This window comes from Trachypithecus francoisi, unplaced genomic scaffold, assembly GCF_009764315.1.
Source record: "Trachypithecus francoisi isolate TF-2019V2 unplaced genomic scaffold, Tfra_2.0 Lachesis_group9, whole genome shotgun sequence".
In the NCBI taxonomy this organism is placed as follows: Eukaryota; Metazoa; Chordata; class Mammalia; order Primates; family Cercopithecidae; genus Trachypithecus; species Trachypithecus francoisi.
Window position 1 is genome coordinate 49,459,169 of NW_022681474.1, and position 13,696 is coordinate 49,472,864.

The following is a 13,696-nucleotide window of genomic DNA, read 5'->3' on the forward strand; positions in this document are numbered from 1 at the left end:
TTTCTGCTCTGAGGACAGAATGTAATGGATTAACTATTTTCTGTTCCTACCAGAGGACAGAGTAATTAAAGACAAGAAATATCCTGCTACACTGAAGGCCGTCCAGAATGGACTCATCCAACCCTTTCGTAAGCATAATTTTTTTCAAGCTAATTTGCCTACCAGTATCCAACAAAATGGAATTGTTCTGCAGCTGTGATTCATGTGCCCTTCAGTGGATCTCAGTCCTGTGTGACCTCACAATACAGTACAGATTTTAACTGAGACACATGGAAACATCAGGTGAGCCCCCCTCTCAGAGAAGCCTCTCAGCTCCCTGGGCCTGTGGTCACAGACCTTATAAGTTGGGATGATTCATATCCATCATGTTCATAGCAACATTCACAATCCCAGGACTGCTCCCAGATCATCATAGTCTATTTCTGCAGGTGATGACCCCAATGCCATTGCTATGGGGCAACCGGGAACGTATGTTCCTCCAGCCACTGGCACAAGCAACAGTCCCATTGTAAGGCAGCGGAATCCAGGGTAAATAAATGTTAGACACACCAGCTCCACCACTGACTGGCTGAGCCATCTTGGGTAAGATTACTTGCCTCAATATTTCTAAAAGTGTAAAATGTGGATAGGATATTATTATCTAATTTATGGAGTTATTTCAAGGATTGAAATGAGATAATCCCTTGAATGTTAATTTCTTCCACTTGTTCTGAATGTGTTTAAGCCCTTAGTATTCAGGCAGTTGCAGCAGGGTTCATTTAATTTGGAATAGAGGGAAGGAGAAAGAAGGGAAGAAATAAATCAGGAAAGAAGAAAGACTAAAGGGAGGAAGAAGGAAGGAAGGAGGGAGGGAGAGAGGAAGAAAAGAAGGAAGAAACTGAGAGAGGGAGGGAGGAAGGATAAAGGAAAGGAGGAAGACAGAGGGAGGGAGGCAGAGGAGAAATTCAAATTCTTTAGTTGGCTGTCTCATGGATCTACAGTCAGAAGGAGTGGCTCTGGCTGTACAGATAAAGACTGTAAATATAACTGGCAATAAAAGGGAGGTAAATAGTATAAGTGATAATTGGAATCTGGGTTTGATTCCCAGATTATGGCAGGGAAGGTAATTGGCATTGATTGATCATCTATATCAAATTTGACCCTGTGTTTGACATTTTACTCACACTCTTTTCATACAGTTGGTGAGTTTTTAGGCTCTAATTTGAACCCACATTTCTATCTACATCTCTGATTTCTCAGAGGTCAAGACCTAAGTTCCTTTCCTAGTCTCATTTGGCCTGTTGGGTCTGTTTGTGTCCTGGAGAGATGGACTCTCCACTTGTCTGGTTGTCAGCTTCCTCCCCAGCAAGTTCTTGGGTACCCCCATTTCACAAGGCTCCAGAGAGAAGCTGTCAGATTTTCCACCCTGGGTGAGAAGATGGAGAAAGGCCCTAAACTTTATCTTCATGTGCCAGGACCCACAGGCTCAAGAAGAGCAGTCATTTCTTTGTTAAAAACATAGCTGAGTTTGGGGTCTCTGTCTGCATTGAAAGTATTTCTGGCTTCATGCTCAAAACTAATCATATATCCCTCTCCTGACCTTCCACAAAAGATTACAATTTGAGCTTCTACAGGCAAAGCAATTTTTGTTTACAAACCCTGGTTCTAAAAAAGCATCAAGATATCAAGTATTTTAATGTTTATGGGCCTTTGTCCTACTTATTCCCTCTGCCTGCTTAGTTTTCCCTGGTACTTTCACATCCCATCCCCCTAGCCTGGTAAATTAGTATGGATTTTTCAACATTATCCCAATAATCACCTTCTCCAGGGAGGCTTCCCTGATTATACTCTTCCCTCCAAATTGGATTTGGGTCTGTCTTTCTGGGACTTCCATTATCATCATCATCACTCTGAGGGTTAAGTGCCTCTTTGAGCTTCTGTACTCCTTAGTATACCAAGTTCCTCCAGACATACTCTATGGCTTGATTTCTATTCCCTAATACCTACCTATTCGTGCTGAGATCTAAGGAGGTTCACCCCCCAAAAAAATGGTCACACTCAACTGGATTAATTAATCTGATCAAGATGTTGAGGTCCCATGGAATCCAAACAGCTTTAGCAATTCAAGCAATTGTTGTTAGAAGAATCCCAGCATGTTTGCATTACGATGAGCACAGTTAAAACTCATTAGTATGTCTCATCCGTACTCCCTGGAAAGGGAGTGAGATTTATTTAGAGCAGGCCGTTTAATCCAGCTTCCTTCACTACATTCGTCTATAGCCACAGGGACAAAGAAGAAGGTCAGAAATTATCCCATGATTTAATCAATGCAAGAGCTAATCTCGGCAGTTCAAATGAAAGGAACCACCTGTCCATCAGCAGCCCTTTCTTTGGTTATCATTACAGTTCAGTCTGAAAGTGAAATTTTCCTTTTGTTCCTGTTTTCTTCTCCCTGGCATTATACAGTGCTGTGGGACAACCCTTCTCAAATCCACATGCATCTGAGAATCAACTGAGGATTAATCAACCAGATTCAGTTAAAATACTGAACCTGATTCAGGAAGTTTGGGGACAGGTCTGAGATTCAGAGATAACCACAAGCTCCCAGGCTAAGCACTGCTGCTGCTGGTCCATAGAGAGGGTAGCAAGAGTATAGAGACACAGTTCTCAACCTCAGCTGTAAATTTCAGTCACCTGTGGAATTTGATAAAACGTCCATTCCTGAGCCCTGTCTCAGACCATTTAAATCAAACTGTGGATGAGGCCCAGGCACGGTATTTTGTAAAATCTCTTCTGGAAATTCCAACACATAGCCAAAGTTGAGAACTGTTGGCCTAGACTACAAAGTGTTCCCAAAATGTAATCACCAGAATAGCAGCTTCAGCATCAACTGGAAACTTGTCAGAAATACAAATTCTCAGTAAATAGATACACAAAATGGTGGTCTACACAATAAATGAAATATTATTCAGCAATAAAAAGGAGTGAAATACTGATGTATACTACGACATGAACAGACCTCAAAAATACTATGCTACGTAAAAAGAAGGTCAACGCAAAGGACCATATGTTGTGTAATTCCAGAATAGGCAAATCTATAGACACAGATAGTAAATTAATGGTTTCTGGGTACTAGGAGTGAGAACTGGGAGTGATTTCCTAGGTACAAAGGATCTTCCTGGTGTGATGGAAATGTTACAAAAGTAGGCTGCATTGATGGTTGTACAAATAGGTAAAATTTTTAAAAATTACTGAATCGTACACTTAAAATGGTTGAACTTTTTAATATGTAAAGTCTATCTCAATAAAAACAATGTAAATTTTCTTGCCACACTCAGACATGGTAAATTGGGAGTGAGGCCTATCAATATGTGTTTATCAAGCCCTCCAGGTGACTCTAAGGCACACTCATCTTTAGGAACTTCTGGTCTGGGGTGGGAAGGTCTTCAGAGGTCCCTGCTGCTAGGGTAGGGACATTGGTAGGAGTTTTAGAGTAGAACCACCAGAAAACTGCTCCAGGTCATCGCAAAGTGAAGGCAAAATAGCATTCCAGAAACAGTTAAGAGTGTAGAATACAAGCTTTCTCCTATTACTAAGAGATTTTTACTCCACTGTTTCTGGAATGTTATTTTGTAGTAGTAATTTTCCCAGGCTGCCTTCTCTTAGCCTCGGTAGCCTAATCTGTAATGCGAATAAAAACAAATGCCTTTCAGGCTTATTGTGCAGATAAAAATTAGAGGACAAACATGAAAGCTCCTAACAGTAATAGACTCATATTGGGCACTTACACAGCATACAGTGAGGAGAATAACAGATATGGGTCTATTTTCCTTCACATAAACTGCCATGATTTAGCCTCTTCTGAAAAGCTCATTCTGGAGCTTTCTGTGGTACTGGGGAAGTTTTCTGCTGCTTCATTTAGAATACTTCCCTTTCCCCCGCCCCCAGCAAATCCATATTATTCTAGATCTTTTCTCGCCTTTCAGATCTTGCTTAAGGCTGCTTATTTTCTAAGACATGCATACGTATTTGCTAAGTTAAAGAAAGCTTTAGGAGAATGCCCCTGATTCAGTTCTATCCTCCTCTTTGTTACTGCCAGAGAAGAAACAGCATTTTTACCACAGAAATTGCCACCCCTGAAAGACTCCTGCTCTTATCTTGGGGAGGAGAAATTGCTGTTTGCACTCCTTAATCTAATGGGTAGACTAAACATCACAGGAGAAGAATAAGTTCATGTTCCCAAAGCCATCCACAATATGTACTAAGACAGGCTGAGTTCAGCTCCAATGCAGCAACAAGAAGTAGATAGAATTTGCTTCCAGTAGAATATATTTTAGGGTGACATATAGCACTTTATAGCAATTGAAGCTTACGTCAAGATGTAATCAACTAATCATTGGTAATCATTGGTAATTCAGATGTGAATCAAGCTAATTTTCAGACAAACAGCCCTTCAGAAGGCCGCACTGAATTTCAGGCACAGGTGTTTATGATGAGCAGCAACATTTGGACCAGGGAGAAAGCCCTAGAGCTGTACGGTGGGGCAGTGAGACAACGAAGCCATGGCTAAATTGCTAAGCTCTCAGTCATCTTTTTATGCCTCTGCCCACCCTTAGCAAGCCCATGAAGAGACAGAGCCATTTTCTTCTTCCCTGAAGCTCTCTTATGCCCTTGAAAGGCATTCATTTCAATTGGCTTGGTCTTCCAGTTGCTCAGTTAATGTACCATGATTCAAATGGAAAAAGCTTCATCCCAGCCAGTATAATTTGTCTGCCGTCTATGTCCCATTATAAACTTCTCTAAGGAAGTGTCTGTGTCTTGTCCACTGATGTGTCCTACACCGAGAACCCCGCACATTGCAGCAGAGCACTATGCACTTAACATGCTCTATTAACAGTTAATATTCACACTGCTCCTGTGAGGACAGCATTATTATCTATAATTTATCAAGAAGTACACAGTAGACCTGGGGCATGAATCCATGCATCTCAGACATCAAAGTCCATATTCTTCATTTGTTCCCCCTTTATTTCATTCCCTATTTGTATATAGAAATAAGCAGCAAGTTTGCTGTCCTGGAACTTGATCCTCCAGTTTATCCCCTAGTTTCTGAGTTACCTGGGACAATAGAGGTTTATAAGCCTTACGTGTCCATGCAGTGACAAGAGAGCAAGTCTATGCTTCCTGCTTGCTGTTTTCTAAGGCAGCCCCAATTGTTTGAGCCAAATCCATCTCTGCTGAGACCTCTGAGTCTAGTTCTGCCCATAAGCTCTTTAAACAGCTTGTTCATCCAGTCTATAACAGTAAAAATCCCTGGAACGACAAGCCAGGAATTGCTTGAAATTCCAATTAAGCCAAGTGTTACCAAAGCCTTTTCCATTATCTCAGTAAGCCGCTTTCTACATTAAAAGGCTCCTCTTAATTAATTCTTTGTGCAGGTCTGTGGACATGCAATGCTTTATTATGACCTGTGAATTCAAAAGCAAGGAAATAAAGTGTAGATAAGCAGTACATTGAGCTCTTGCTATCAAGTCAAAGCAGCATCATGGTGCCCTGTCTCTGGTCGTGGCTAATTGCTTTTCACATCAAAAAAGAAAGCACCCCTCAACAGACGGCTGCAGAAGACAGTAAAGGGCTCTTTCTGGTCTTTGGTATGAATAATGGCCTTTCCTAGGGGTTTGCTTATATAACTGTGTCACATCCTCCTCTAGACAGAAAACAGAGGCAGCAGAAAGATGACCCTCTATTTCCATATTTCTAGCCCAGTAGTGAATGCCTGTGAGGGGATTGTTGCATGAATAAATGCATGTGATGAGAATTTTTGCATGATGCTAACGGATTGCTGGCTTCTGACATCTTATCACCAGATGACTTCCTGTTGAGAGTTCCATCATAGAGCACCCATCCTACTGAGACTGACTGCTATTCTTGTGTCTACTGTGCTCTGCCAGTCTCCCAGGTATTAAAAGGCACTGGTTTCAGAGGCCTGATCTCCCTCCAATGCAATCCTATGTAGAGACATTGAAGTAGTAGACCCCCTGTTTAGCTTAACCCAGACTTTTTTTTTTTTTTTTGAGACGGACTCTCACTCTGCTGCCCAGGCTGAAGTGCAGTGGCGTGATCTCGGCTCACTGCAAGCTCCACTTCCTGGGTTCACACCATTCTCCTACCTCAGCCTCTCCAGTAGCTGGGACTACAGGCGCCCACTACCACATCTGGCTAATTTTTTTGTATTTTTTAATAGAGACAGGGTTTCAGCGTGTTAGTCAAGATGATCTCGATCTCCTGACCTCGTGATCCACCCAACTCCACCTCCCAAAGTGCTGGGATTACAGGCGTAAGCCACCGTGCCCAGCCAGCTTAACCTAGTCTTGTTCAATGCCAAGTTAGAGGCTAAAAAAGTGGAATTGCTTCTACTGGGTATATAGGCCTGACCTGGTCCTCTGTGGACTTTGTGTTTCTCTGATCTGTGATATTTGTTTATTTTCCCTTTTCACTCCTGAGTTCACCTTAACACAGACTTTTTTTTGTTTTGTTTTGTGTTAAATCACATTCCCCAGGATCTACTACCACCCAGCCCCCTGCAAAAAAAAAAAAAAACAATAAAACAAAAATCCCTCTTACACTTTGCAATATTTCTCTTTCGTGTAGTTGTTGCTCCAATGTTAGATTTGCCCAGACTTGAATTCTCTATGTAAAAGTCAAGGTCTCGCTGACTTAGACAGTTTCTCTGGGCAGATAAGTCAAGGCAGGAAGTCCTGAATTTGGAGTTAAACAGGATCCTTGGGAACCAGGGATCTGGCTGCATGTGGTACTAGCAGGGTGAAAAAATGATGATGAGGGGGAGAAAGGGGAGTTTCAATTCAGTCTGACAGCAGGTTTAGATTTTAACAATGCTGGGATAAAGCTTTAACAAAATTGATACCATGCCCACAAATGAGTGCTATGATGAAATATGTTCAAAGTATCTATTTCTTTCTCTGTGGCTCAGGGTACTGAGCTATAAGAGGCTGGGTCTTTACTTGTAGTTTTGTTACTCATTGTGCAGTATGAGCTGGCAACTGAATAAAGGGTTGAGAGTTGTCAGAGTCACATCTATTCTCCGGAATGTGCAGAATGACAACCTTGGTTTTCATGAAGAAGACATTCTTAAAGTATTTCTAATTGCTTTCATTGGAAACTGTAAAAAGAAATGACTGTAGCAGATAAAGTGAGATGGCTTCTGGGAATCATATCTGCCTCTCAAGATTATGCTTGATTTATGGTTTTGCATTACTGAATTCTAGGGTTCTTCCTTCTACCTCTCTCTAAAAGCCATTTCTTTATCTCCATCCACACTGATAGATGGTTTAAGTTCAAGCAAGAGCCTTTTCTCACAGGGAATATTACAGCAGCCTCCTATTTCACCCATTGCCCTACCAACTCCATGAAATGCTTGGAGCTATCCTTATAAAATACAAAACTGACCATGTGGAACCCCTAAAGAAACCCTACCATAGTCCCCCATATCCCCCTCTGGGGTGAAGACCACATGCCCCCATCATAGAGCTGAGAAAGTTGATGAGACACCACTCAGCACAAGGCAAGGCAGGCATTCATGGGAGGCAACACCAGGCCCCGCTGCTCCCCCGCCTTCCCTCTCACTTGTCTGTCTCCTCCTCTGGTCTACGACTTTTTCCTTAATGTGTGTTGGCTTCCTTAGCATCTCTGTGGTTTGTTACCCCTAAAATGCTTTCAATGAGCTCATTTATGTCACCACCATTTATAAACAATTGCTTTATGTCAGGTAATGCTGGAGGCACTGAAGATACAGCCATGAACCAGTGCAGCCACTGCCCTCATGGGGCTCACCTAGACAAGGAAGTTGGGTGTTTTCATGGAAGGCAGCCAAGAAGGCTTTCCTGTTAAGCAGAGATCTGAAAAAGGGGAGGGCATGGGTCTTAAGGGAACAGCGTGGCTGGAGGAGGGAGTTTTGGGGAGAGAGGAATATGGTAAACTCAGAGAGAGAGGTATAGGAGACATGTGACCAAATATAAGGAGTTTTAATTTTACTCTCAGTAAAACAAACAATTACTGGAGGACTGTAAACAAAGAGGTAACATTGCTTGGGTTTTCCAAGGATTGTGTAGGCTGCTACATGGAGAGCAAGTAGACTGAAGGGGATAAGGTAGAAAAAGGAAGGACAATGGGGAGACTATGAGATGACAGTGGTTATGATATAGGTGGTAAGCAGTTGAATTCTGCATACATTTAACTGGGTTTGTCTGTAGATTGGATGAGTGGTATAGAGAAAGAGAAGAATTAGGAAAAAAGGAAGAATTGTTCTAACATTCTTGGCCTGGATAATTCCAATAACCTAAATGGTAAATACTCAGGGAATAGCAAGGGGGAGGAAATATGCATCTTTTCACACTGCTATCAAATGGCCAATTCCCTTCCTTACCTGCCTGCCATCTCCGCCACTTTCACCCCTCTGAGCTACTCTAACTAGAAGTTGTTCATTATCTACAGCTCAAATCTGGGTTCCTGAAGCTTCCACCCACTCATCCCAATTCCATTCCAGGCACAGAATTCATCTAAGTCACAGTCCATTGTCAGTGGTGATGTCCCTTGTGGAACTTCCCTAAAGGCCATGCCTGACATCCTCAGCCTAGTCATCCCTTCATACTTTGTCCATCTCAGACATTTCCCTCTGAGTACTTCTAGTTTTTCTATATTCCCATTAAAACTGGTATTCAGGAGGAACAAAAATTGCCAGGTGGAGTTGAAAAAACAATTCTAGAAAGACACCTCTCATTCTAGAATAATTACTTTTTTTCTAGAATATTTACTTTTTTTTTTTTCTTAAAGAAGGATCACACCTTGTCTCCATTGCTGCCTAACCCTGTTCACGGTCTTGAGCAATCATACCACGTCCTCACTTCCATACCCTTCCAGCCAACACAGGCCCTCTTATATACTCCAGGGCAAATCAGGTCCTGTATGACTCCCAGAGGCTTCCCATCAATTCTGTCCTGGCCTAAGTCTCTACTACACTGTGAACTCCCTGGCCATTCTTGCCTCCTTTCTGTTCTCATCACACACCTAACCATTGCTTTCCCAAGACCTGACACCTATCATTTCCGTGGCCTCAAAGCTTTTCCACCAACACCATCCATGATTGGTTTAGTCTCATCTTCCGAGTTTCATCTCTGCTATTGCCTCTTCAGAGAAGCACATCTATACTGACTACTTTATCTTAAGCAGTACCCGGTTACTTCCCACCTGTACCTTCATAGAACCTATACCTATTTGTAATTGCCTTACTGACTTATTAAGTTATTTGTTCATTGGCTACCACTCCACCATAATGTAAGCCCACTAGGACAAAGGAGCGTGTTTGTCTTGCTAAGTGCTGTATCATCAGCGTCCCTAGGGCCTAGTGCCTAGTAGGGTTGCCATGCTCTACAGGATGAATGGAGGATTCTGAGGCATGTTAAAGTGTAATTGTAAAGGCCAAAGGCACAGAAAGAAGCTGAAAATTCACTTATTTCCAAATAAATTGCTGATAAAATTTTGTGCAAATCCATCTGAAACTTTTTTTTACAAAGCTGCTTTTCTTAAAAGATGAAAATGTACCAAATATGATTGTGAGTATTACTCCTTAAGAACAATATACTAGTAACCATATAATGGTAATCATATTTTCCTATTAATATATGAATCATTTGTTTATAATATATGATATTTAACATGTGATGATATGCTTAATGGTTGCCTTTTATTATATCATATTCATGTATCATAATTTAAATACAGTTTATTTTCAGATGCTTAATCTCCCCTCTCCCAATTTGGGAGTCCATAAATAATATTTCATGGAATAAATTTTAACAAATTTATCTAAGCACCTATTTCTAATTATTTACCTATCATATATACATAAAAGTAGATTCGCTTGGTTATTTTTTATTCTTTTACTTATTAATTTATGAATTTTTAAAATTTTAAGATTAATGACTGCATTAGTCCATTCTCATACTGCTATAAAGAACTACCAGAGACTGGGTAATTAGTAAAGAAAAGAGATTTAAATGGCTCAGTGTTCAACAGGTTGTACAGGAAGCATGGCTGGGGAGGTCTCAGGAAGTTTTCAATCATGGCAGAAGGAGGAAGGAGTCACGTCTTACATGTCCAGGCAGGAGGAATAGAGAGCAGGGGGAGGCGCTACACACTTTTAAACAACCAGACTTCCTGAGAACTCACTATCACAAGAACAGCAAGGGTGATTGTCCCCATGATGCAATCACCTCCCACCAGGCCCCAACTCAACACTGGGGATTACAATTCAACATGAGATATGGGCAGAGACACAAACCCAAGCCATATCAAAGACAGATTCTGTATATCTCATGTGTTGTCCTCAGTTTTCTGCTTCTATGATAAATTTTGAGTGAATTTTTTCCTGTATAACTTTTCAATTTGGTTTTGTAAAATCTATTAGTTTTTTTTCTTAATGGATACTGCTTTTGATGCCATTCTTAGAAGGTTTTCAGAAGCTACTAATTAACATATATTTGCCATTATTTAATTTTGTTAATGCTTTCATCACTTAACTTTGTAATTCCAAAATTATTGTGTATATAGTAGAGTGAGCACTTAAATTGTGTTTTCCTCTAGTGGCTTAACAATTGCTTAACTTTAAAAATAGGCAATCTTTTCATCCTGGGCTTAAAAAAATTTCTATCATATATATTACCTAGAGTCTTTGTTGAATATCTGGGTTTCCCTTTATTACTTATTATTATAGTTTTCTATATTGATTATTATATGTTTTAAAGCATAATAGTGCCAAAGTTTTGCATTTGTTTTATGCTAGCTTCATATAGTTCATTGAAGTTTGCATTAGTCTCTTATTCTTTGATACCTCAAATAGCATTGGATAAAATTCTTTCAAAGAACAGTCCAGCTTAAACACTTATTTCTGAGGTAGTTCTTTGACAATTTTTATCATTTCCCATCACAGCTAATAATCTTTTTTCCTCTCCTAAGTTTTTTAAAAATAGATCTTGGTAATTTGTATTTTTTAAGAAAATTTTTCATGCACCAAGAATTGTATGTTATCAAGCTTGAAATGACATATTCAGTTCCCTAGTTCTGTTGGAATTATTTCACTTATTCTTACATCTATGGATATATTCTATTTTATATATATAATGTTATATATTTTGGGGTTTTTATTTTTGTTGTTTTTTAGTACTACTAGAGACATATCCATATTATTGTTCTTTTCTAAGAATCAGGTCTCGGAATTCTCAATTTCCATCTTATTCTAATTTATTAAGTCTTGTCTTTATTTTCATTATGTTTCCTATGTTTTTCTAGGAAGTTTTTGTTGTTACTTTCTTGTTTCTAGAGTTAAACATTTGTTTCATTAGTTTCTTATTTAGTAATACTAAATAATTAAGCATGTGAATTTTTTGAATATAGCTTTGTGTGAGGTAATGTTTTAGCTACAGTGCTAGCTTGATACTAACTTTGAAAAAAATATTTAAAGATAATTTTGTTCTCTGCTTTAATCAAGAGTAAAAAATGTTTGGAGCTTTTTGGTTAATTTTCTGTTATTTAGTTTTAAATATGTTAATTATCTTTATACTTATAATTATTAAGTGGTTATTTTATCAAAATATGTTAGTGTTAAGTATTTGGTTTATTTGCATTATAATTTGTCAATTGTGACAGAATTTCTACTTCTGAGTTAGTGAGATTCTTTTTTAGTATTAGTTATGATTTACCTGTGTAAATATACTGTTGGCATCAAAAATGTCTTTTCTATAAGTGTATATTTGATATATATGTATTAATGAAACATTAATTAATGAAGTCCTCCATATAATATAAAGAAATTGTTCTCTTCTCAATGTGTCAAAGACAGAAATTTGTTTTGGACTCTCACTATAACTATGTTATTATCAATTTCCCTTTCATCTTCTAACAGTTTTTAAAATATTATTCAGTGATTTATTATTCAGTTCATAAATGTTGTATCTCTGTTGTGAATTATTCGTGTTAAAATATGAAGTACACTCAGTATATGTGTAGACCTTTGCCCGTACATTCTCATTTGTCTGATGTTAATCTTGCTACATCTGCTTTCTGCATTCCATTTGCCTCATCTACTTCTGTTCTTCTCTTCTGAAGTTTCTGTTTCAAGTCTGTCTGCAAATAGATTTATTCTGGTTTACGTTCGTGTTTTGAACATGTGCGAGACATCACCTTTAATAATTTGCATTATTTCTATAGCTTAAATGCTTTGGTTTGCTTCAATTCTCTAGTAATCCCTTGCTGTATTTTTCTTCTTCTTTTAGTTCTTGATTTTTTTTTTTTTTTTTCTCAACTGCTTTGGAAGTAGTAGCTTTCATAGGTAAATTAATAACTTTGTTGAGGTATTTCTGAGAGATGAAATCAGCTGGGATTCTGGGTTGGGTGGGGACTGGGAGAACTTTTCTGTCTAGCTAAAGGTTTGTAAAAGCACCAATCAGCACTCTGTAAAAACACACCAATCAGTGCTCTGTGTCTAGCTAAAGGTTTGTAAACACACCAATCAGCACTCAATAAAAATGCACAAATCAGTGCTCTGTGTCTAGCTAAACGTTTGTAAACACACCAATCAGCACTCTGTAAAAGCGGACCAATCAGCACTCTGTAAAATGGACCAATCAGCAGGGCATGGGCGGGGCCAAATAAGGGAATAAAAACTGGCCACCTGAGCCAGCCTCCAACTTTCTGGAATCACTTTCCACACTGTGGAGGTGTTGTTCTTTCACTCTTCTCAAAAAATTATGCTGCTGCTTGCTCTTTGGGTCCACACTACCTTTATGAGCTGTAACACTCACGACCAAGGTTTGCAACCTCACTCCTGAAGACAGCGAGACCACGAACCCACCAGGAGGAACAAACAACTCCGGACACACCACCTTTAAGAGCTGTAACACTCACTGAGAAGGCCTGCAGCTTTGCTCCTGAAGCCAGCGAGACCACGGACCCAGCGGGAGGAACAAACAACTCTGGACCAGCCACCTTTAAGAGCTGTAATACTCACTGCAAAGGTCTGCAGCTTCACTCCTGAAGTCAGCAAGACCACAAACCCACCAGAAGGAAGAAATTCTGGACACATCTGAACATCTGAAGGAACAAACTCTGGACACACCATCTTCAGGAACTCTGACACTCACCGCGAGGGTCCATGGCTTCATTCTTGAAGTCAGTGAGACCAAGAACCCACCAGAAGGAGCCAATTCTGGACACGTTTCATCCAATTAAATAAAAATCAGTTTGATCTAGTAGGTGGGTAAATGTCATGGTCTGGGAATGTGAAAATGGCCTGGGTCTTTCCCTTAGGAACTGCCTGGTTATATAATACAGTCACTACAAATACCCCTTGCAGTATCAAGGGAATAATGGCCACGCTCAACTTCACTTACTTTACCTTACTTCTGCCCACTCTGTTTTCTCTTGTGTACCAGATGATACAATATTGAAGCAGCTATGTCTATGGTATATCCCTGGGGTTTGTTGTTGTGCACCAGAAAAATTTAGGACAGGGACACATACGAGGAGTTTAGGAGCTGAGGTTTAAAGAAGAGAAGAGAAGAGAAGGAGAAATAGCTTCCTCTATAGAGGAAGGGGTCTCCCAGTGGAAAATACCAGCTGGCAGCCAGTGTGCCGAAATGTATAG

General features: G+C 39.7%; 1 long non-coding RNA gene across 1 annotated transcript in view; it reads left to right on the forward strand.

Moving 5' to 3' along the window:
* Positions 1 to 293: 293 nt before the first annotated feature.
* Positions 294 to 13,696, forward strand: part of LOC117082316 — a 31,755-nt gene continuing 18,352 nt past the window's right edge. Inside the window, exon 1 of the long non-coding RNA XR_004436548.1 lies at positions 294 to 582. This is a non-coding gene — a long non-coding RNA (uncharacterized LOC117082316). The remainder of the gene's footprint in view (positions 583 to 13,696) is intronic.